Source organism: Mauremys reevesii, linkage group 2, assembly GCF_016161935.1.
Source record: "Mauremys reevesii isolate NIE-2019 linkage group 2, ASM1616193v1, whole genome shotgun sequence".
Lineage (NCBI taxonomy): Eukaryota > Metazoa > Chordata > Testudines > Geoemydidae > Mauremys > Mauremys reevesii.
This window is the reverse complement of record NC_052624.1, coordinates 244,649,414-244,673,257: the sequence shown is the minus strand read 5'-3', so window position 1 is coordinate 244,673,257 and position 23,844 is coordinate 244,649,414. Positions and strand designations below refer to the sequence as shown.

The 23,844-nt window shown below is 44.3% G+C and overlaps 1 protein-coding gene and 1 long non-coding RNA gene across 10 annotated transcripts in view; one reads left to right on the top strand and one right to left on the bottom strand.

Annotated features, from left to right (window-relative positions):
• Positions 1-374: 374 nt before the first annotated feature.
• On the bottom strand, positions 375-17,352 carry LOC120398855. 2 transcript variants are annotated; one of them, XR_005594749.1, is made up of 2 exons: positions 17,216-17,352; positions 375-702 (listed from the first exon to the last, which is right to left on the bottom strand). It is a non-coding gene; the product is annotated as an uncharacterized LOC120398855 (long non-coding RNA). The 2 variants fall into 2 exon arrangements; XR_005594750.1 differs by lacking the exon at positions 375-702 and adding an exon at positions 14,264-14,617.
• A 56-nt stretch (positions 17,353-17,408) lies between these two features.
• The window catches only part of TRIQK (triple QxxK/R motif containing), a 97,365-nt gene continuing 90,929 nt past the window's right edge, over positions 17,409-23,844 (top strand). For 2 of the 8 annotated variants that reach the window (XM_039526568.1, XM_039526571.1), the window contains exons 1-2: positions 17,409-17,546; positions 18,099-18,151. The gene's annotated coding sequence lies outside the window, so the exon portion shown is untranslated. The other 6 variants (XM_039526567.1, XM_039526569.1, XM_039526570.1 and 3 more) reach the window with 5 other exon arrangements.

Sequence of the window (23,844 nt, the reverse complement as noted above, 5' to 3'; positions counted from 1 at the left end):
AGGGCAGACTATCCATCACACCCATTCATCATATATATGAAATATATAAAAACCTTACACTGCTGACATAAAATAAACACATTAAGCCTGCTAAGACCATCTGGCAGACTCCAGCTACAGCACCTCCTTCCTGTCAATGTGCCAACAAAACTGCGTTCCAGCCAAGAACTCAGAATTTTTATTTTCACATCCAACACCAAATTCCCTGGGTTGTGCAGTTAATGAAGGCAGTAGACAGCAGAATGCAATGGCTACCCCTTACAACAAAGACCAGAAGTGACTCAGCCTCTTCAGTCATAAGTATTACTCTTCTGCAGCATTGCAATTCAGAATAGCTAACCATCAAGTGCTCATGTCAAAATATGGCTATCTGATTTATAATGAAGTCAACATCTTTATTGAGCATTTGCCAGAGGAGCACCGCAAGCAATTTAAGGCCATCATAAAGGAAGGACAATTCTTAGCAAAAACATAATTATAGGTCTCCTTAGATTGGCCAGTACTGCAGCCTGATCCATTTCCACTGCAATTGTGATGTGATGACCATCTTGGTTTCAGTTGTCCAGCTTCACCACGGAGGTGCAGAGTACTGTTGAAGACCTCCTTTTTGATGTCTCAAGTTGTTTGGCTAGTCTACCAATGACTTACTTCATACTTTAAAAGATTCAAGGGCCACAGTTAGATCTCTCGGGTTTTATATACCTGCAAATAAAAAACAATGTAGCTTAGAGATCTCACCCCATTCATTTCTATAGTTTAAGAAGATCCTCTGAGTCTCCTTCCAAGAGCCCGAAGTACTCAAAAAATAAACCACCAGCTAAAACAGTAAAAGCAGCAAAGAATCCTGTGGCACCTTATAGACTAACAGACGTTTTGGAGCATGAGCTTTCGTGGGTGAATACTCACTTAGTCGGATGCATATTAGTCTATAAGGTGCCACAGGATTCTTTGCTGCTTTTACAGATCCAGACTAACACGGCTACCCCTCTGATACTTGACAGCTAAAACAGCTACCTCATCCCAGCCATCCATTTAATTCAAACATCAGTTTTGATGGCTTAGTCAAGAATCTGGACCAACCATTGCACAAGAATCTACAGCTGCACTATCCCATCCTCCTTTACCACTTTGGATACTGGCTCTCCCAATTTCAGCCTGCATGAGGGAAAATAATGTTTGACAAATGGGCTTTGGAGGCCATAACATCTGGTTATTCAATCCACTTAATTTCCCCTTCCCCATCCTTTTTCAGGGACCCATCTCACGATCAATTGCTGAGACAGGAAGGTGAATCTCTTCTACACTTGAGGGGCCATAGAATAAGATTTAGTCCAGCACAGAAGAAAGGGGTTCAATTCCAAGTACTTTTTAAGCCCTAAAAAAGAATGGGGAATGGAGACCAATATAAATCTCAGACATCTAAACAATTACGTGAAACAGCAGAAATTCAGGATGGTGACCCTTGCAGCTATAATTTCCTCCCTAAATTTTGGGGACTGGTTTGTAAACTCTCAGTCTTCAGGATATATATTTTCATGTTATGATTCACCTCTCACAAGACACTTCTTTGTTTTACAGTTGACCATGATCATTTCTAGTACTGTGCATTCCCTTTGAGCCTCTCCTCTGCCCCAACAGTGTTCTCAGAGATCATGGCACTCATAGCCACCCACCTATGTCGACCAGCGATAATCATCTTCCCTTATTTTGATGATTGGCTACTCAGGGGTCATCTTACCAAGAAGTCCTATCGGCAGTACAAACAACAAAGTCTCTGTGCCACTGTTGAGGCCTCCAATACAATCTCAAAGTCTGTTGTGACCCCCGGTTCAATGGATAGATTTTATAGGATTCTCTCTAGATGCTGTCACAGCCAGGGCTTACCTGCTTGTGGACAGGTTCTCGAACATGAAAACATTTATTGTAAGGATTCATATAAGTCCTCAAACCTCAGGATGAAATTGTCTCCAGCTTTTAAATCATATGGCAGCTTGCACCTTCATAACCCAACACAGCAGATTTCATCTCTGGTGTTTGATTCAGGACAGTTTATATCAGTGGTGGGCAACCTGCGGCCCGCGGTCCACATGCAGCCTGTCAGGGTAATCCACTGGCGGGCCGCGAGACAGTGTTTACACTGACCGTCCACAAGCATGGCCACCTGCAGCTCCCAGCGGCTGCAGTTCGCCAATCCCAGCTAATGGGAGCTGCGGGGAAGCTGTCTATGGACTGTCTATGATACTGTATGGAATATAGGAGACCATTTCTAATATTATTGATACCAATATTACAAAATTGCAATGGATCTTACAAGATATGCCATGTAAGATATCAGGAGAAAAGTTATGATTTTCTAAGTATGATGATCTTGTTTGTATGTATATATCGTCTTTGTATTGTGAGTTATAAATATGTGTGATATGTTGATATCTCAAACTTGTGCTGTGTGTCTGGGTGACACCCCAGACAGATTGGCATCAGCACTATCCAGCCTGCTTAATGGCCCACCAAGAGCAATCAGCTGTACAATGAACCCATTGAGAGACACCAGGGGCTACAGCTATGAGTCAGTGGGACATGTAGGGAGATGCCTGTGGAGAGGGGACTCTAAGTGCTTTTCCAAGCACATGTGCTGTGAGCTTGTGTTTGGGACAGAGGATGTACAAGCCACATGGCAAAAGATAGAAAAAGGCAGCTGTATCTTCTCCATTTTGTCTTCAGTCCTGCTTCTCACCTCTGGAGTAACTTCTCTACAAACTGAAGCTTTGAACAAAGTAATGGTAGGGTGATCAGATGTCCCGATTTTATACGGACAGTCCCGATTTTTGGATCTTTTTCTCTGGGAAGAAGGATAAAGGTTTTTGAGGTGTAAGTGGTATTCTCGTCCATCCCCCCTGTGGAAGGAAAAGGCCCAGGTAGAGACCATCGAATCGTGGAAGTCAACAAATGGCTACACAGGTGGTGTTGGGGAGAAGGCTTCAGATTCTTTGACTATGAGATGGTGTTCTGAGAAGAAGGATTGCTAGACAGAGACAGGCTCCAGCTAACGAAGAGAGGGAAAAGCATCTTCGCAAGCAGGCTGGCTAACCTAGTGAGGAGGGCTTTAAACTAGATTCACTGGGGGAAGGAGAGCAAAGCCGTGGGGAAGTGGGATACCAGGAGGAGGCACGAGCAGGAAAGCGCAAGAGGGGAGGACTCCTGCCTCATACTGAGAAAGCAGGACAATCAGCTAGTTATCTTAAGTGCCTATACACAAATGCAAGAAGTCTGGGAAACAAGCAGTGAGAACTGGAAGTCCTGGCACAGTCAAGGAATTATGATGTGATTGGAATAACAGAGACTTGGTGGGATAACTCACATGACTGGAGTACTGTCATGGATGGATATAAACTGTTCAGGAAGGACAGGCAGGGCAGAAAAGGGTGGGGGAGTTGCACTGTATGTAAGAGAGCAGTATGACTGCTCAGAGCTCCGGTATGAAACTGCAGAAAAACCTGAGAGTCTCTGGATTAAGTTTAGAAGTGTGAGCAACAAGGGATGTGATTGCAGAGCCATTGGCCATTATCTTTTAAAACTCATGGCGATTGGGGGAGGTCCTGGATGACCGGAAAAAGGCTAATGTTGTGCCCATCTTTAAAAAAGGGAAGAAGGAGGATCCGTGGAACTACAGGCCAGTCAGCCTCACCTCAGTCCCTGGAAAAATCGTGGAGCAGGTGCTCAAGGAATCAATTTTGAAGCACTTTGAGGAGAGGAAAGTGTTCAGGAACAGTCAGCATGGATTTACCAAGGGCAACTCATGCCTGACTAACCTAATTGCCTTCTATGATGAGATAACTGGCTCTGTGGATGAGGGGAAAGCAGTGAATGTGTTATTCCTTGACTTTAGCAAAGCTTTTGATACAGTCTCCCACAGTATTGCCAGCAAGTTAAAGAAGTGTGGGCTGGATGAATGGACTATAAGGTAGATTGTCTGGCTCAATGGGTAGTGATCAATGGCTCCATGTCTAGTTGGCAGCTGGTATCAAGCGGAGTGCCCCAAGGGTCGGTCCTGGGACTGGTTTTGTTCAATGTCTTCATTAATGATCTGGAGAATGGCATGGATTGCACCCTCAGCAAGTTTGCAAATGACACTAAACTGGGAGGAGTGGTAGATACGTTGGAGGGTAGGGATAGGATATACAGGGACCTAGACAAATTAGAGGATTGGACCAAAAGAAATCTGATGAGGTTCAAACAAGGACAAGTGCAGATGGAAGAATCCCATGCACTGCTACAGACTAGGGACCGAGAGGCTAGGCAGCAGTTCTGCAGAAAAGGACCTGCAGAAAAGGGGTTACAGTGGAATAGAAGCTGGATATGAGTCAACAGTGTGCCCTTGTTGCCAAGAAGGCTAACAGCATTTTGGGCTGTATAAGTAGGAACATTGCCAGCAGATAGAGGGACGTGATCTTTCCCCTCTATTCGGCATTGGTGAGGCCTCATCTGGAGTACCGTGTCCAGTTTTGGGCCCCACACTACAAGAAAGATGTGGAAAAATTGGAAAGAGTCCAGCAGAGGGCAACAAAAATGATTATGGGGCTGGAACACATGACTTATGAGGAGAGGCTGAGGGAACTGGGATTATTTAGTCTGCAGAAGAGAAGAATGAGGGGGGATTTGATAGCTGCTTTCAACTACCTGAAAGGAGGTTCCAAAGAGGATGATCTAGACTGTTCTCAGTGGTAGCAGATGACAGAAGGAGTAATGGTCTCAAGTTGCAGTGGGGGAGGTTTAGGTTGGATATTAGGAAAACCTGAGAGTCTCTGGATTAAGTTTAGAAGTGTGAGCAACAAGGGATGTGATTGCAGAGCCATTGGCCATTATCTTTTTAAGGTCAGGCTTGACAAAGCCCTGGCTGGGATGGTTTAGTTGGGGATTGGTCTGCTTTGAGCAGGGGGTTGGACTAGATGACCTCCTGAGATCCCTTCCAACCCTGCTATTCTATGATTCTATATAGGCTCCTATTACCCCCCACTCCCTGTCCCAATTTTTCACATTTGCTGTCTGGTCACCCTAAGTAGTGGTGAAATGCCTCATAACCTTGTGAGAGTGTCGCAGTAACCTCTTCTTCCAACCCTGCAGATGACCCAGGTGGGTGTCAATATGTTGCAACATGATGGAATTTCTGTCTTTGTAGTTTACTATTTTAAAAATCTAGGCAATTACATATAACAAACTATGTTGATAGTGGTCAGTCTCCCACAGTATTGAGAGAGGAACCAGAACAGCCAAGTCAGTGGGCTGGAGCTGAATGGACTATAAGGTAGATTGTCTGGCTCAATGGGTAGTGATCAATGGCTCCATGTCTAGTTGGAGCCCAGCTGGTATCAAGCGGACGCCCTGTTCAGGCTCCTGGGACTGGTTTTGTTCAATGTCTTCATTAATGATCTGGAGAATGGCATGGATTGCACCCTCAGCAAGTTTGCAAATGACACTAAACTGGGAGGAGTGGTAGATACGTTGGAGGGTAGGGATAGGATATACAGGGACCTAGACAAATTAGAGGATTGGACCAAAGAAATCTGATGAGGTTCAGCGCACCGAGGACAAGTGCAGATGGAAGACTCCGCTGCACTGCTACAGACTAGGTACCCGAGAGGCTAGGCAGCAGTTCTGCAGAAAAGGACCTGCAGAAAAGGGGTTACAGTGGAATAGAAGCTGGATATGAGTCAACAGTGTGCGGCCTTGTTGCCACTGACTGCAGCGGATCCACGCCGCTGTTGGGCTGTATAAGTAGGAGTGGGTGGGCATGTCCCCTGCCAGCAGATAGATGGGTGATCTTCCTCCTCTAGCGTTCAGGCAGAGAAGCCTGCACTTACCTGGGCTTCTTGAACTGCTGCCACAGCTCAGTTCCTGTTACAAGAAAGATGTGGAAAATTGTGAAAGAGTCCAGCAGAGGGATTACTGAAAAATGATTATCAGGGGCTGGAAGGACCTGAGCCCTGAACTGAGGATACTCAGCTCCTGCTATAAGGACCTGAGCCTTGAACTATTTAGTATTGCAGAAGAGAAGAATGAGGGGGATTTGACTATTATTGCTGCTCAGCTCCTGAGACAAGGAGGTTCCCTGAGGATGATCTAGACTGTTCTCAGTGGTAGCAGATGACAGAAGAAGGAGTAATGGTCTCAAGTTGCTGTGAGGAGCTGAGCTAGAACTGTTTAGGTTGCTGCCCCGCCTGATATTAGGGCTTGGGCTTAAACTAGTGACTTTGTGTGCTCAGCCCTGCCTGAGGGTCTGAGCTAGAACTGGTGTGTTGCTGCCCTTCCTGACTGAGGTTTTTAAGGTCAGTGACTTTGTGTGCTCAGCCCTGCCTGAGGGTCTTAGTTGGAACTGGATTGTTGCCCGCCCTGAGCTAGGGCTTGGGCTTTACAGATGACCTCCTGAGATCCCTTCCAGCCCTGCTAGTGGGATCTGAGCTCCTGGATTCTATATAGGCTGCCCCGCCTGACCTAGGGCTTGGGTCCCAATTTTTCACATTTGCTGTCTGGTCACCCTAAGTAGTGGAGAAATGCCTCATAACCTTGTGAGAGTGTCGCAGTAACCTCTTCTTCCAACCCTGCAGATGACCCAGGTGGGTGTCAATATGTTGCAACATGATGGAATTTCTGTCTTTGTAGTTTACTATTTTAAAAATCTAGGCAATTACATATAACAAACTATGTTAACAGAACATTATTAAGGCTGCAAAGTCAAGAACACCCAAGTTAGGAAATGCCAGAATTAAGGTTGCCTGTGCAATTTTAATTTGCCCCCCTTGTGGGTATGTATTAGGATTAGAGTTTGATTTACTTTGTATATTTTGATATGTGGTGTTGACAATTTTTGTTAACAGTTCTAAAGCTTTAACATTTTTGAATCTCAGCATCTACTGTCATTAAATAATTGTTGTCTGACCCCACCCCATAATTTCCTGCAACTGCGTAAATTTAAATTGATAAAAATAAAAAAATGCTAAAAAATAAACATCAATATTACCCATCAAAATTATTAGAAAAAAATTAATTCTACCGAACCTAATTATGATTCAGTCCGTAATTACGTGATCATATTGTTTTGCCCAAAGTACACAGAATGACCTGGTTTGGGATTCTAGTGAGGTAGAGTGGCCTCCCTCTGAGCCTGAGGGATCACGACACACTCCCTGGTGAGCAAAACCAAGCCAGCCCTGCCCCCCAAGCAAAGTTGAGGGACAGGAAATATAAAAGGCTGACCCTTCAGATTAATTTGGCGAGAGCCAGTAAAGGAGGCAGATGTCTCTACCCTGCTGCAGGACTCCGGACCAGACCCCTAGCTATATGGTCTGCTGTCCCTGGAAGTGGAGAGGAGCTGCTGGGACTGGTGTCCGAGGAGATGGAGCACATGCAGACTATGGAGCCACACCAATGGACTGGGGTAGGAAGTAGCCCACGGGAACCAGACATTAGTCAGGTTGTGCTGTTGCCTTCTGAGTCAGAATGTTTTGGCAGGATCCCTGCTGACCCAGCGGTGCGGTCCCCCACCACTGTTAGGGCCCTGGGCTGGAACCTGCTGAAGTAGGGTGGACTCGGGTCCTCCTACTCCCACTGTTGCCAACCCCAACCCTTGGGTGGTGGCCAGAAGGCCTGGGCCTTGTTTGTGGCTTGCCCCCCGCCAGAAGGCTGCAAGCCCATAGACTGTGTTTGCTGTCTGCCTTAGTCAGTATGCTAGCCAAAAGATGGTTTAATTGCTTGTTGCTCTGCCCTGCTCAGAGGGCCAGAGCCACTGACAGTGATTGCTGTCTGCCTTAACCAGAAGGCTCGGGCTAAAGACTGCTTATTGTGCTGCCCCACTCAGGGAGTCAGAGCCTAGACTATATTTACTGCCTGCCTTAGCCAGAAGGCTTGAGCCCAAAGACTCCTTATTGTTTTGACCTGCCCAGTAAGTCTGAGCCCAGACTTGGGCCAGACACTGCTAATTAGCTTCTGTTTATTGCCTGATACAGTGAATCAGAGTGGCCTCCCTCTGAGTAGAGCCCTGCAAATCTTCAGATACCTGCTTTATTTCTTCTGACCCAGTGGCGGATTAATCATGGGCCCATTTGGGGGCTCTCAGGAGCATGAACACTGTGGCCCTATCTCCTTCTTCTCCTCTTCTCCTTGGCCAGGCCGGAAGCTGGAGCCGGAGCCAGAGCCAGAGCCAGAGCCAGGCCAAAGCCGCCCAGGGAGCTTGGGTCTCCGTGGAGAGACCCGGCCCCTCCACCTGTCCTAGGCGGGGGCTAGGGTGCCCAAGAGCAGCCCCCAGCCTGTGTCCCTTCCCCCTGGGGTAGATAGAGAGTCCAGGGGCTCTGGAGTGGCAGAATGGGTAGAAGGTGCCCTCCTACTTTTTAACAAAAGAAACCTGGCTTAAAAGGGGCGGGTGAGAGCAGGGTGTGCCACATCATCAGCTGCATGTGTGGCTGCAGCGCCCAGCCCCAGCTCTGCAGGCAGCAGATAAGTCCCATTCCGGGCAGAGGAAGCCTGCTCAGAGGAAGAGGGGGTTGCAGTGTCAGGAGATGGGGAGGGGATGGATGTCGTTTGGAGGTGAGGTGTGGGGGGTGTATGTGGGGTCATGTGCCACTCCCCCCAATTTCTGCAAGCCCTGAGCTGCTCTGTTCAGCCTTTGTGGGGAGGGGGAAGAGAGAATGGGGGAAGGGAAGTGGGGTAGGGGGAAGAGGCAGTGGGAAACGGGGATGGGATAGGGCAGGGGGTGAGAGGAAGGGGTGGGAGTAGGGGAGTGGGGAAGAGGCAGTGGGGAAGGGGGATGGAATATGGCAGGGGTAGAGAAGGGGATAAGGGAGTGGGGTGAGGGGAATCAGGGAATGTAGGGCAGAGGAGGTAGGGTAGAGGGGAAGGGACGTTGGGGAAGGGGGAAGAGGCATGGGGTGGGGAGAGGAAGGGGTAAGGGCGGGGAGAGGCACTGTGCATCTGAATTTGCCTGAGTAGCCAGCAGCAGCTCCTCTCCCCCATTATGTTGTCCTCCCCACAGCACCGGCAGCCCAGGTACCACTCCAGGTGGGGGGAGAGAGCCAGTGAGCCAGGGGAACTGTCTTCAGCACACACATGCTGTCCCCCACCAAACATAGTCAAACTATGCTTATGGGGGGGGGGAAACCTGCCCCCAGGGGCCCACCTTGGCTCTCGCTGCCCCAGCGTTTAAATCTGCCGCTTATCTGAGTCCTTTCCCAGCAGACTCTGGTGCCCACAGTGCCCGGGGCCACTTGGCAGCTCGCTCCTCAGCACTGCTGGAACGGGTGCTGCTCCTGGACACCTGCTTTCTTGCTCTGCTCCAGGCACTGTTGGGACTGCAGCTCCTTCGGGCTCTTCTCCATGTGGCAGCTGGGATGAGACTTCGCAACTTTTGGCTGCAGATTGCAGCAGCTGTGGTACTGAGTGCAGGGGCCAGAGCGCAGCAACCTGATCCTGGGGCTCCAATTGCCTTTGCTCTGCCTCCCCCTGTGCCCGCCCAACATGGTGCACCGTTGCACAGAGCCCTGGTATCCCTCAGGACACCTGCCCCAGAACCTGGTATCCCGCGACCCCAGGGGAATACCTTCTCTACAGTCTGGGATCCCCCTGCCCCAGAGGATACATCCTCTACAGACCAGGATCTCCTGGACATAGCCAGTCCCCAATCCAGGATTCCCCTATCCCCTTGGGACACACCTAGAGCCCCCCACTCACCTGGGCCTCCTCCCTTCCCAGGACACCTCCCTTTCACAGTTTAAACTGCCTGCACGGAGCCAAGCATGTCTGCACCTCTCCCCATGCAAATCCTCTCTCCAGAGCCCACGGTAAAACATCCTTCTCCCTCCACCTTCTGGTGAAACAAGCCCCTTTCCCCAGGATCATGGAGGTGAGGTTCCCCCTTGGCTGGGGCTGGTGTGTGGCTCTCACACTGCTGGAAAGGAGACTCCTGAGACTATTACTCTGCTCTGCACAAACCAGTACTCTGAGTAACAGGACAAAATTAAGAGGGGGAAATGCAAAGCTACCAGGGAAAACCTTCCTGGCAGTGCAAGTTCTGTTTTAAGCTGTGGAACAATCTCCCAGGGGAAGGGCTGGAAACCCCCAGGCTTGGAATTTTTAAAAGGAGACTGGATAAAACATGCTGCAAGGAGCAGCCCTGCATTTGCTGGGCGAGAAACTGAGATGTGATGATCACAGAGGTTTGTTTTTTTTTCTTTGTCCTCTAATGTCTATAATTCCATCCCACTATTCTGGGAGTACAAATTCTGGTACTAAAGACCTGGTGCCTGGATCCCATTGCTCTGGGATTGTGAGTTAGTGTCCTGACATGCAACTCCTACAAGGCCAGTAGTGTAGCTCCTGCTGTTAGTACAGCTGTTTGCAAGTGCCCTTGCATTTAGCTGAACCCTCTCACAGAGATTGAGTGCATCCCCACTATACTGTGAGCAGGCATTCTGCCACAGCTATCCTGCTGGGTGGATCCCTGTGTGCTTGTACTGTGAATTTCTGGCACTCACTCCCGCTATATGTATTTCATTGTGCTGCTATTGCTCGTGCCCTGGTGTAATGACATTATGCTAGAAATATGAATTCTGAAAATAGTGCCCTGGTCTGATGGTCACTCTGGGCTGTTACTCTGAATCCTCTCTTTCTGTATGCAGTCCTATTGGTCCCAGGACATTAGAGAGACAAGGTGGGTGAGCTAGTATCTTTTACTGGACCAATTTCTGTTGGTGAGAGAGACGAGCTTCCAAGCTTATGCAGAGTTGTTTTTCAGGTCTGTAAACTCAAAAGCTTGTCTCTCTCACCAACAGAAGCTGGTCCAATAAAAGATATTACATCACCCACCTTCTCTCTCTAATGTGAATTCTGTCATTATGGCCCTGTTGGGTGCATCCTAATATACTGAGAGCATGAATCTTGGCCAGTAGTGTCAATCTTAATGCTAGTAGCCTGCTGTTTAGATCTTACTCCACTGAGCCTGAGAGTTTTAATTTTGGCATGTGTATCCTGATGCCAATCCATGAAGGCAATGGAGTTTGGAAATAAGGTGAACACAGAGCCAGCCTTACGGGTGGGTGTTGTGGTCAAGAGGCAAGGAACAGAGTGGGCCTGGGGTGCATGGCCATGGAAAGGAGCTCTGGGCAATACGGATGGGGGAGACAGTGGAGCCCAGGGTGATGAGGAAGTATTCCTCTGCCACTTTGGCCTTGGCCTGCCCCCATTTTACAAAAGCTCCAGAACCCTTGGGCTCCCCCCAGCAATCTGTCTCCCTGGCTGGCTGCCACGGCTCTTACCACGGCCCAGCTCTGGCTTCTGGTCTGGCCAGAGGGGGAGAGGAGGAGCAGGGCCTCATGGTGAGGCAGATGTGGGAGGCCCAAAAGTTCTTTGTGCCCTGGGCCCCAATAAATCTTAATCCACCTCTTTGCTGACCATTTTTGCACATTGGATGCAGATACAAATTTTGTATCTATGCAGGGCTCTGCCTCTGAGCCTGAAACAAAGGGACCAGTACAGAATAAATCAGGTTGTGTAGTAAAGGGGGCTGCTGTCTGTAGGACCCCAGCCTTATTTGTTGCAGAAGTTGGACAGTGGGTATTGAATGAAGCAGGAGACTGCAGTAAGAGAAAGAACAGTCGCATGGTTAAGGCAATTGAATGTTGCCCTGGATAATTAGATTCTATTCCAGCCTCTGCCACAGAGTTCCTGTGTGACACTAGGCAAGTTAATTAAAACAAACTTTTCATAGGTCACTAATTTTGTGTTCCTCAGTTTTGAGTGTCCAGCTTGATACCCTGGAATCTGACTTGCAAAAGTGCTGAGTACTGACAGCTGCAACTGCAGTCAATGAGAGCTGTACTTTAAACTAAAAGGGCTGCATAATGCTCAATACTCTGAAAAATCAGGTCCCAGGCATCTCAAATTGGGCATGCAAAATTAGTGGAAACTTTTGACTTTATTCTATGCCTCAGCTCCCAATCCCTTGCCTCAGGTTATTACGATACATTTATGTTTGTGGAGCATTCAGAGACTAATGATGAGTGCCATGGAAAAGATTATGAGTATATTAATCTGTTTTCAGAGCTGGGTTTGAACAGTATGCAGTAAATAAGGCATGGGGCCAACACACTGAAAAAATGAAAATGAAACAAAATATTGAATATTAATTTAATGAGCTATCCTGTGTACTGAATGAGGAGGTTGTCCTGTGGAAAAAATGGCATGTGATCATGTGATTAATGACTATCAAAATGCATATACACAAGGGGGCTGACTTAAGGTTGCACATGCAGTGTTAAATCTGGAATTTTCTAATTTTTCAGTGCTTGACTTTGCAACCTTACTAGTATTCTTTTAACATTTTTATCTGTGTGTGTATATATTGAACTGATATTTTCCTTTTAAGAGCATCCATTAAAAGAAAATGTTTTGATACAGAAATAAAGTTAACAATAGTACATAATACTCGATGGGTCTGAGCTATGATTATGCTGTGATTAAATATTTATTTATATTTGATGAAAATGTGTTAGTATGTTGATGGAATGTACAGAAACCCAAAGTTTTTGATAAGGGTGGGCATGATATCCAGGTCTATTTATTTTCTTGATTTTTAGTACCTGGGGTGAAATCCTGACCCCAAAGAAATCTGTGGCAAAACTTCCATTGAGTTCAGTGGAAATAGGATTTCAATATTGGTTTTTTAAATGCTGTAATAGGTAACTTATGTTGCCACTTAGGAACCTTACCAGGTTTTTGAAACAATAAATAAAACCGAGCTCATATTAAATGCAACTCATGTAGTTTTTTTTTCGTATACTTGATTGCTTCTGAAATATTAACACAAGTTACCATATGGAAAATAATTTCAGTTTTTCCAAATGTCATACATTAAGGCATTATCTAAGTACAGTAAAAGCTGTGTTATCTGGCATTTTACCAACCGGAAAGCTCTAGAAACCAGCATTTCTGATATCCATTAAAAGTCCAGTTGGTGAGGCCAGTAGGCTCCCCACCTGGCTCTGCGTGGCTCCACAGAAGTGGTGACATGTCCCTGCTACTCCTAGGTGGAGGAATGGCCATGAGGGCTCTGTGCACTGCCCCTGCCCTGCCCACTGGCTCTGCAGCTCCCAAAGGCAGCACGCAGAGCCACCTGACCATGCCTCCACGTAGGAGCAGCAGTGACATGTCGCCGGTTATGGGGAGCCGCTTGAGGCGAGTGCTGCCTGCATCCGGCACCCTGAAACCCCTCCCGTACCCCAAACCCCTTCCCCCTCCTGCACCTCCCAGAACCTGCACCCCAACCCATACCCAAACTAGTATAACTCTGAGGTAACCAGAATTTCTCACTAACTGGCACCTCCTATTTCCCCAACATTCTGGATAACAAAGCGTTTACTGTGCAGCAGATATAACTCTGTCATACATCATCTCATTTAGGTGTAATAATTATATAAGTTCTTGTAGAAAGAGCCTTAGAATTCCAAAGATTGCATTGGAGGAAAAGTATCACATAATACTCCAGAGATTTTGACCTCATTAAATCTTAGGGGGAAAATCAGTAACTACCGGTATATATACAGCACTCTAAGAATTGACTAGCAGTAGAGTCTAAACTCAGTGGGTAAAAACAAAACTTCCTTACCATACAGAAAACTTAATACATTAGAACACAAAGTTTAATTTGTAAATTCTACCAAACATGTATCCACAGCATACTTCTTCCCCCTAGCCAAAGTCAATTGAAGTCAATGGGAGTTTAAAGCAGTAAGTCCCTTTGTTTAATGTTTATAGATAACCTTTTTGTCAGTGTTGGATTAAATGCGGGGGGGAAGGGGAGAAAATAAATTAAAAGCATCTTCCAGTGACATAAGCCTCATGAAGAATTAACTAGGATAAGCACTTATTCTAGTTGGTGCACTGACAAGCTGAACAATGCAGACAAAAATAATAATTAAAACATAGCTTCATGCTGAGATGAAACTTTCAAGAGTCTCAACTGTGTTGAGCTTATGATTTTTCCATTTTTGTGTTTGCGAGCATAATTATGTCCCAGAGGCAGCAGGAGCTAGTGCTTGTCATTCCCCATTTCCCCCCTCCAAAAGGAGATTAATTTCTTTACACAGAAATCCAAAAGTTGATGCCAGAGCAATAATAATAATGTAAACAAGCCTTTTATTCTTTTAATCTGGAATGCATAATTTAATGGCAGAGTAATATAAATAATGAAAATACCACATGTACTTTAGACAATTAAGGGTAAACTGAAAAGTAACATTTAATGTAGTATTGATTGGCTGTATCAACAAATGACGGCAGACATCTGTATGGATGATAGCATTTAGAAAAATGCTATAAAGTATATCAGTACAGTAGTAGTGGGGGTGGAATGGAGTAGACTTGATGGCTCAGAAAACTGGTAATGGAATATAGAGCCTTTCACCCCTAGATCACCGATTCAAATTGGCCCAGGTCAATAGGGACTGAAAGTCATTACCATCTGATGGCTCTTCAGTGGCTTGTGTGAAATGAGTTGGTCCCTGTACGGCTCCCAATGGACAGGTGTTCGTATCACAAAACCATCATCTATCACGACTGACACCCTGTTGGGACTCTGAGCAAAGGATAGGAAATGAAAGGGCATGCTGTCAGAATTACCTTTACCCTCCAGATCAGGAATGAGAAACATTGGTGGATTGGGGTGGTGTAGAGAAACTTGTTTTGTAATTGTCTATACTGTAGATGTTCCATTCACACAGGATTTCAGTTTCTAGGCTTATCGATATAGAATTTTTCATCATAACTTAAAAAACTCCCCCACTGCCGACCCACCTTAGAAACAAAGTAAAAAAGCACAAGGATTTAAATAGTGATGATAATTATACTGTTAGGGAGTTAGGATAACATGTATTTTTAATTTGAGTATCAACCTACAGGTACTTTATCTTATTCCTAATCAGGACTGTAGATGTGTGTTTTAAAACAGATTTCACCTATGACAATTTACTGAGATGAAGTACAAATTATGGATTTCTTCAGTAACAAATCTGCAAATTTAAAAGCTATTTCTGGTACATTCACATACTTAATGGGTATGGCCTCAAACTGATGTATGGTGTGAAACTCAATAACAATACTTCTTGCCCTTTTATAAACTAATACAGTATTGATATGGTATCAGTGTGGGATATGTTTTCAGAAATGGTGTCTGTTAAGTGTTAAGAGACAGAATTTGAACCACTTCAGTTTCCCCTGGACACATAGAATCCCACCAGCCTGCTTGGCATTCCACAAAATACAGGAAGCAACCCAATGCTACTCTTCTCATCTGAAAATCTTAAACTTCTGAACTTTTTACTATTATAGATGCCTGTTTCACAGGAGAACAAACCTCGACAACAGAAATAAATGTTTCCTTGGAAGGTCTTGGGCCTGTATAAGGAAAGAGAAGTTGAAGATAGTGAAAAAACTGTCAATGGATAATGTAAGTCCCTTCCAGTGGAGATATGACACAGGTGTGGTAAGTTAAAAGCAAATCTTTATTTTGAAGCTGCTGGGAACACACAAAGTTTGTTTACATTGGGGGAAAATGTCTCACTAGTGATTGGTGCAGCTGAATCAGTGCTGAACTCAATTTAGCTGCACGTTCAGACAAGGACAAATTGTGTTCAGCACTGTTTATACCCACATGTGCTTATTTTCTACTATGTGTTTCAGTGCTTACAAAACCAAGTAAACATACAGTATATGTGAATATGATCCCATGTACTGTACATACATACTGTATTTGGATGTGAAATTGCACAAACATTCTCTGGGTTTAACTGAATCTCAAATATTTTTAGTTTAAATGTACTCATGGTCCTTTATCAATTAAGGATATTAAATGGAAAACAAGTTAATGAAATATTGTAATGGAAATTTTAAATATACATAAGATATGAAATTTATTCATAGTGCCAGCAGCAGATTCATAGAGTCTAAGGTCAGAAGGGAACCATTGTGATCATCTAGTCTTACCTCCTGTACAGTACATAGACTTTTCCTAGAATAAGATGTAATTAAGATACATTGAATATATAAAATGTAAAAGAAACTTAACAGCATATTAAGTGAACTACCTATGTTCAAAGAAGCCAGTTATTGTTGGCATGGGAATTGTAAACAGCAAAGGCATACAGTGGTCTCCACAGAGGTAAATAAATCAACATAACTTAAAATGAAGATTGAATGTCCTTCTAAAAAAGATACACTCTAATTCAACCACAAGTTACTGAACTTGCTGCAGGATTTATAGGGGGGGAAATTCTATGGTTTGTGAAATACAGGAGGGCAGACAAGATAATCACAGTGGTTCCTTCAGGTCTTAGAATCTCTCGGGTTTTAAAACCTTGATTTTCTGTGTGGAGGAGACTGAAGTATTGGTTGATGTACGGGAGAGGTAGCACTGGATTATGAGTTCACTGAACTGTGTATTTGTTTTTGTGATTTTTAAATAACTGGTGGGGTGCTCAGAGCCTGAGTGTGGGTGCTCTTTATTGTTTTATGTCAAAACAAAACAAATACATGTTTGAAAAAGACCTAGCACTATCGGCACTATACCAATAAAAAAAGTAACAGGCGTAACTGTGACAAATTCCTAATTTGTGTTGCCAGGAGCTCAACTAACATGCCAGTGAAATAGGCTTTTTGATCATGTTGATCTGTATGGGGGGGAAATGGAGGAGGTTGTATTTCTAGTTCTATCCACTTTATATAATAAACACAACAGATACATACCTGCCACCACCAGAAAGCTACAAATAAGGATGTTAGCAAAGAAAAACAGGGATGACTTTGAACTACACTGGACACCAAGAACAGTTTAAAAAATAGGGACGATCCCTCGTAAGCAGGCAGGCGAGCACAGCTTAGCCAGCTAGCTGCAAGGTACCTTACAACTAGAGTAAAGTACAAAGCACTGGCCCACCTAAGTCACGAAGAGGCCACATGTTCCACGGGGCTCGGAACAGGCACCCGCGAAGCGTGAGAGCGCAGCTACTGGCCCCTTGGTGGGGAGCCCCGAGAGCCTCCTCGCTGAGCGCCCAACAGGCCGGATGGGAGCTGGGTTCCCCAAGGGGAGACAGGAGCCCGCACCTCCCACCGAGCTCTGCGGCTGGGCCGTGGCGGCGGTGGGGCTGTCCCGGGCTGTGCGCGGAGCGGCTGGGCTCACCCGTCGCTGCAGTGGGAGGCCCTGGCCCGAAGAGCCCGCCCAGCGGCGGCAGGAGGAGGCGGAGCTCGCCCAGTCAGCCCAGGAGGTATCGAGCCGCTGCTGACGTTGTTGGGGCGGGTGAGGGAGCGCGCCGGCCCAGCCGCAGCCGTTGTCACTGCGCTTCCCCCACCCACGGCCGTTACCTCACCTGGTGGACTCGACCCAGCGAGTCCCGCCGCCGTTAGCGGATCATCGCACGAGCGTGGCTAGCGCCATTGGCGGCCCGCCCTCTTCCACTTGTGCCTTCTCTTCATTGGTCGAGCAGAACCTCTCATCTCCGCGATTGGTCCAGGTGCGCTGCCAATCTAGGCGAAGTGACGTTCCCCCGCTCCCTGCTCGGGGAGGCCATTTTGGTTGCGGGCGGGGAAGGCCCTGGGGGAAATGGTGCCAGTCAGGGGGCGGTGCGTGGAGTGCTCGGAACGGCTCGGGTCCAGGCTGCCTGGCGGGTGCAGCGCGCCACCCGCTCCACTTGCGTCACCCTGACCCCGTGGCCTTCACCCGGCCAGTCTTTGTACACTCGCACCCCGCCCTCACCGTAACCCCCCCCCGGCAGGGGTCCGGGGCGGCTCAGCCCTGGAGGCAGCAGGTGTCCCCGCTGCTCGCGGCTCCTCCCGGTCGGGCTGTGGCGACTGGGGCCTTTGGGGGTGCAGCAGTGGCTGATGCTTACAGAGAATTAGCTGGCGCTCCTCAAAGGGGCTCGTTGGCAGAGTCACTTCACCTCCCCAAAACGTGCTAGGCCCTGCGGGGCAGGGGGTGGGGGATTGTTCCCAAAAGACGCTCCTTGGCAGACGCTGGGGTTGGCATGATCGCGTTTATCTTGAATCAGTACAATTTACCCTCCTAGGAGGACGTGGTTTGTGCCTACGTGGAGCCCTCAGAGATAAAACACCGCCCCAGGTCAGTATTTTAAACATGAACACAGGGAAGACGAGGAACAAAGCTCGCTTGTGCAACTCATCGTTCTGCTGGGAGTTACTCTGCATTTCTGGGAAATGGCCATTGTTCCCCTATATCCTTGTTCCTTACCAAATAGTACATTCTCTTAGCAATTAGATTTATTAACGTGAGCCTGCTCAGTAGAAACAAAGCCACTCAAAATTAGACTTTAAATCGTCTTAAACAACTATTTTGCTGCTGAAAACAAAACTTCAAAAATTTAACGTGCTTTAAGGATATAGTGCTTTGAGAAAGATTGTTTTTATTTAAATGGAGAATACTGCTGAAACTCGTAATATATCTCCCAGTGGAAGTAAGTTTGTTTATTTTCATGGAGTTCAGTATTAAATAATGTTTTCACCTCTCAGCTCAGATACTACTATCCATGAACTCCTTGTGATGGGAGCAGCCCAGGTGTCAAATCATGAATTCATTTATCACGTTTCATGTATTGTTTTTTAGCTGCTCCACAGCTCTGGCTGCAAAACTGATGGTGGCAAATTGTAACTTGAAGCCAGATGTATACCTTTATACAAAATCCTGACTGAGTTTAGTGCTTATTGAAAATAAGGGACTAATAATATTAACTTGAGCTAGGGTTGGGGCATGCATCATGCAAATTCCCACATACGCCTCTGACAAATTATTTATATACTGAACTGAAGCTCTTCATCTTTCATTCTGGAGCTTCTCAAGCAGGGTTAGCTTTGTGATATGGACAAGAAAGAGCGAGACAAAGTAATTTTGATCCAAGGCAGGATTTGAACACATGTCCCTACAAGGCCTATGTACTAGTCTGCAATACCGCAAAGCCTTTTGGTGCCATAATTATATTGTGGATTGGCTTGTAGGATTTACTGTTTTCGAATAGCATGCAATGTTGTAGCTGTGTTGGTCCCAGGATATAGGAGAAACAAGGTGGGTGAGGTAATTTTTTTTATTGGACCAACTTCTGTTGACTCATTTTGTCTGTTTTCTTTCACAACGTTGTGCTGCAGATCTGCTATGCTTTTTTTGCTTTTGAACCTCAATTCTTGGTACCTTAAATGTATTTAAAAGCAAAACTTTAAAAATAAACTAGACAAATAGTATTTTCTCTTTTATCTTCCTCTCCCCAATTTACACTGAATTGTAGTTAAAATCATCCCTTTTCCTCAGAAAAGAAATTGGGAAGTTTTTTGGTGGTTTGTCTGGGATAGCTTTTCATATTAACTGCTCAAAAATATTTTACTCTGCAACAGAAGTTCCTAATTACAGAGAATATGCTTTTTATAATAGGATATTTTGCAGTGCCTTTATAAACTATCCTTGAAGTTAGGAAGGTGAATGTTACAAAGAGTATTTCTAGGGAAAGGATGATTATAATGGCAATTACCATAGTGGACAGCCCTAGTTCCCTATTATATCACAGATAAAGTATTATCTGAATGAGTCCTATAAAGAAAGTGGCATGCAAATAGTGTATGTCTCACCCACCCTGGCTATCTCTACTTCCCTTGTCCCCCAACCCCTCCCCCCCGGCTCCCAGCAACCAACTCAACAAAATAACCAACATACATACACCACAGTACATATGTACTTCTGATAAACAAGATTGTGTTTTCTGTTGTGAAACTACAGAAATGTGTATGTTCTGGCACAATCCCTGTCTGAAAATGTTATGGGTATTTTCTTGTAAATAACATTTCATTTGCTAACAGGTTCCCATTTTTACTAAATAAAAAAAATGAAGAGAATTACATGAAGCATATACAACCGATCATTTTTTTAAATAAAAAATGAAGTGCTTTTCAATGCTATGGATACCTTCATTTAAAATGAAGTCTACAATGATTAAATATTAAAATGATCGATGCTTTAAATTAATATAAAAACTTTTCAGGAGATTATTACAAAGATTAACTTTTTTAATGTTTTACTAGCTCCACACTTTATCAATCACAGACACTGAAACTGTTTTCACATCACCATACTGATGATCTCATATATCATTGCAGTATTATGCACTAACTGTATAAACAGCATGGTAATGTTGGTAGAGAAGATGAAGAAACACAGTTCATGTTATTGCTCTTTAATATGCAGTTTTGGTGTTGAAATATTCTTTGACATGTGAATGAGTGAGTAGTTATTTTTCTAATGCTGAAGATGAGACAGAAACCCAATCCAAGGAATGAAATTAAATGTCATTTGCCATTCATAAAGGAACTTTGTTTCATGTAATGACAAACCTCGGTGGTCTGTGGCAAAGGTTGAAAGAAGAAGAAAAAGCCCTAGCATGTGTTTTCTTAAGAAGGACCCACATGAATGCAGCCTTAGTATCCTAAAATTGTCTGCAACTGCCTATGATTAGAGATACATTTTTACTCTTTCAGTTTGAATTATGTTTGCAGGTCATGAGAAAATGTCATGGCACCCCAGGTGCTTTTGTTTCACTAGCTGTATGTAGCCCTACCACTATAATTCAGAGGATTGACTAAACATTTACCCCAGGCGTTCTTAAAATGGAGGATGCTAATTTCTTTGTTTTACATTTCTTCTGGATTTCCTTAAGCAGTAGGTTAGTAGTATTTTTCTTTATTTCACCTAGCTAACCATCTATTCCAGTTGTACTATGCAACTTTATTTTGTGTAGCTTATATAGCCCAGGACTCTTTGCAGAGCTAAATACAGAACAGTATGTGAATAAATTATTATTTATTTGAGTGTCAACATTGTGCTTGGTGCTATACAAAACAAAGAAGACGTGATCTCTGCTGTATTGTGCTTGCAGTGTCAAACACAGAACAGTGATAGTATTATTAATTCATCACCATGCAGCCTCTAAGTCCAATAAAAGAGGTAAAGAGAAATAAGGAGGCATAGTCAGAAAAGAAGTGATAAAATTAGATTAGAAAATAGATAAAGAGCTAGCAAATTGAATAGCTACAGAAAGATTATTCCAGATGGCAGAAACTACAGCAGAGAAAGTTCTTGCACCAAAAGTGAAAAGTTTGAGAGAATGGACAGAGCAAAGGTGGATGGTAGATGAATGTGGAGAATGGCAGTGGGAAGAGGAGGTCCAAAAGGTAGACCGGAAAGGACAATATCATAAACAAGGAAGACATTATTCATATAGGCCAATTTATCTGCTGTAGGGAGTGCTGTCTATGGGTTAGTGTCTTCTAACTAATGGGAAAAACATGGTGCAACTCCATTGAAATCTATTTTAAAAAAACCTTTTTCATTCTGAATTATCCAAACATTACTCTCTTAGTTCAATTTTTAATATAGTAGAAATACTGATCAGATGGAAAGTGTAAAAAAATTTCCAAGTTTCAATCATTATTTTCTTTCGGGTTGTGCTATTTGGTATAAATAAGGAAAAAAAGATAACTGGGCCCATGATAATTGCTTCTCATAGTTAACTTCCTGTATTGATTAGTCCCATTGACTTCACTCTATCTCCACTACAATTTCAAGTGATTTTGTTATTCTTCACTTCCTGTTTTAAATGCTGTTTGTTTTTAAACCGCTGCTGCATTTCTCTGTTCAGTATACAACATATCTACAACTCTGTTCAAATCTCACCTTAAAGTGCAACTCTACTCTGAAGAGTGACTATGTAACAATGGTACCTACTTAGAAAACAGAGCTGTTCCTTTCATGTGGTATGTATGACAGAAATTGGAAATCATATGCCCAACAGGAAGATTTAATTTTCCGACTTTTGACATTAACTTTAACATTAAATTCATTATAGGTTGAATTGCTACTGCCACCTGTCGTTAAGGTTGCCTGACTCTTCCCATTGGCAGACCCTGTTTTCAGTTGCTTATAACTTTGCTAAACTTTACCCGTTTGGACTGAAATTTCCTGCTTTAAGCTGATTTTGTGTGTGTGTGTGTGTGTGTATTTCAATATAAGGTTGAGCTGTTTTTGAGAACAAGATCAGGGGAAAATATGTTGCTTTGCCCATGTTAAAAAAAAATTCTTATCTATTGTGATGAGAACCTCCAATGCTTCCATGCTTTGAACCCCACTGGCAAAGTGGGTGTCTCATCTCCCCGGTTGCTGGTCTACATAGAGACTAACAATTTGCTACTGCTGTCGGTTATGCTGTCTCAAGAGTTAGAAGGGTGTACTGGATCTGAAAGTTCCAGCCCTGCTGATGACCCATGTGTGTATGAATATGATGCCACCTGATGGAATTTCTGTTTTTGAACTTTGCTTCTTTAAAAACTTAGGAAAAAGCTGCATTAAAAGAATGTTAAGGTTGCAAAGTCAAGCACTCACAAAATTAGTATATGCCAGATTTAAGGTTGTTTGTGCAACCTTAATTTAGTCCCCTTGTGAGTATGCATTATGATACATGTTTTAATTATATGATCACATACTATTTTTTCCACAGTACCCTAACTTATTCAGTGTTACAGGATGTACCATGCTCTGGGATGAATCAGATTTGTGTAATGAAGGAGGCTGTTACTTGTGGGACATCTTCTGCCTGTGTGGCAAAAAATGGAAGTTGTGTAGTGAATGAGTCAGGGATTTCAGGAAGAGAAAGATTGAGCTCATGCTTAATTGAAGGTTAAATGTTGCCCTGGAGAATTGGATTTATCCCTGCCTCTGCCACAGAGTTCCAGTGTTTTGCCAGGCAAATCTCAAACCAAACATTTCACAGGTGGCTGCTAACTGTGTTGTTCATTTTCTGGGTGCTTGGGAATCTGATTTGCAGAACTGTTGAGCACTTGCAACTGTAACTGAAGTAATTGGAAATTGTGCTTTGAACATGTAAATGCTAACTGTTCTCAAAAGTCAGGCCGTAGGTGTCTCAAATTGGGCAACCAAAATTAGTTAACACTTCTGACCTTAATCTCTTTATACTTCAGATCTCCATCTGTAAAATGGGAATAATACCTTCATATCACAGGGGTGTCATGAAAATCAATTAGTTTGCGAAGCACTCCGATATTGAGCAATGAGCACCAGATAAAACCCCATCACAAAATTAATATTGCTGCCTTCAGAGCAGGGTTTGAATAGCGTGCAGTAAATAACCTAGGTCACACACAGAAGAGCAAACAAAATATTGAATTGCTGCTCATTCAGCAAACACCATCCATTTTGCGTACTGTATGAAGAAAGGGTCCTGTGGAAAAAAACAGTATGTGATCATGTAATTAAAGACTCTAGTGTAGGGTATAAGGTAGTATTCCTGTAATTAATTAGTGACCTCTCTAGTGGTGCTCACTGTGTTTTGTGTTGTAAAAATCGTGCGAATCGTATATTCAGGGCTTTGGAGCTGTGCTCCAGCTCCGCTCCAGCTCCAGGCAAAAACCTGCAGCTCCACTGCTCCAGAGCTGCTTCGCGCTCTGCTCCAAAGCCCTGTTTATATTAAGTAAAAACATTTATTTGTGATCCAGCTGCATCTCTGTGGTTTCTTCATATTGACAACGGAGTGTCTTAAGACACACAGTACCTAAAAACTTTGTTGAAGGCCCCTGATCCTGCAAAACTGTATGCACATGCTTAACTTATGTACTATGAGTAGTTCCATTGACTTCAGTAGCTTAGAGTGAGAATAGGATACTATGATGAGTAAGAATACCTTTCTTCACTTCTACTAAACTCAATTTAAAGACAATTTCACTTGAAACTGCGCTGATAGAATT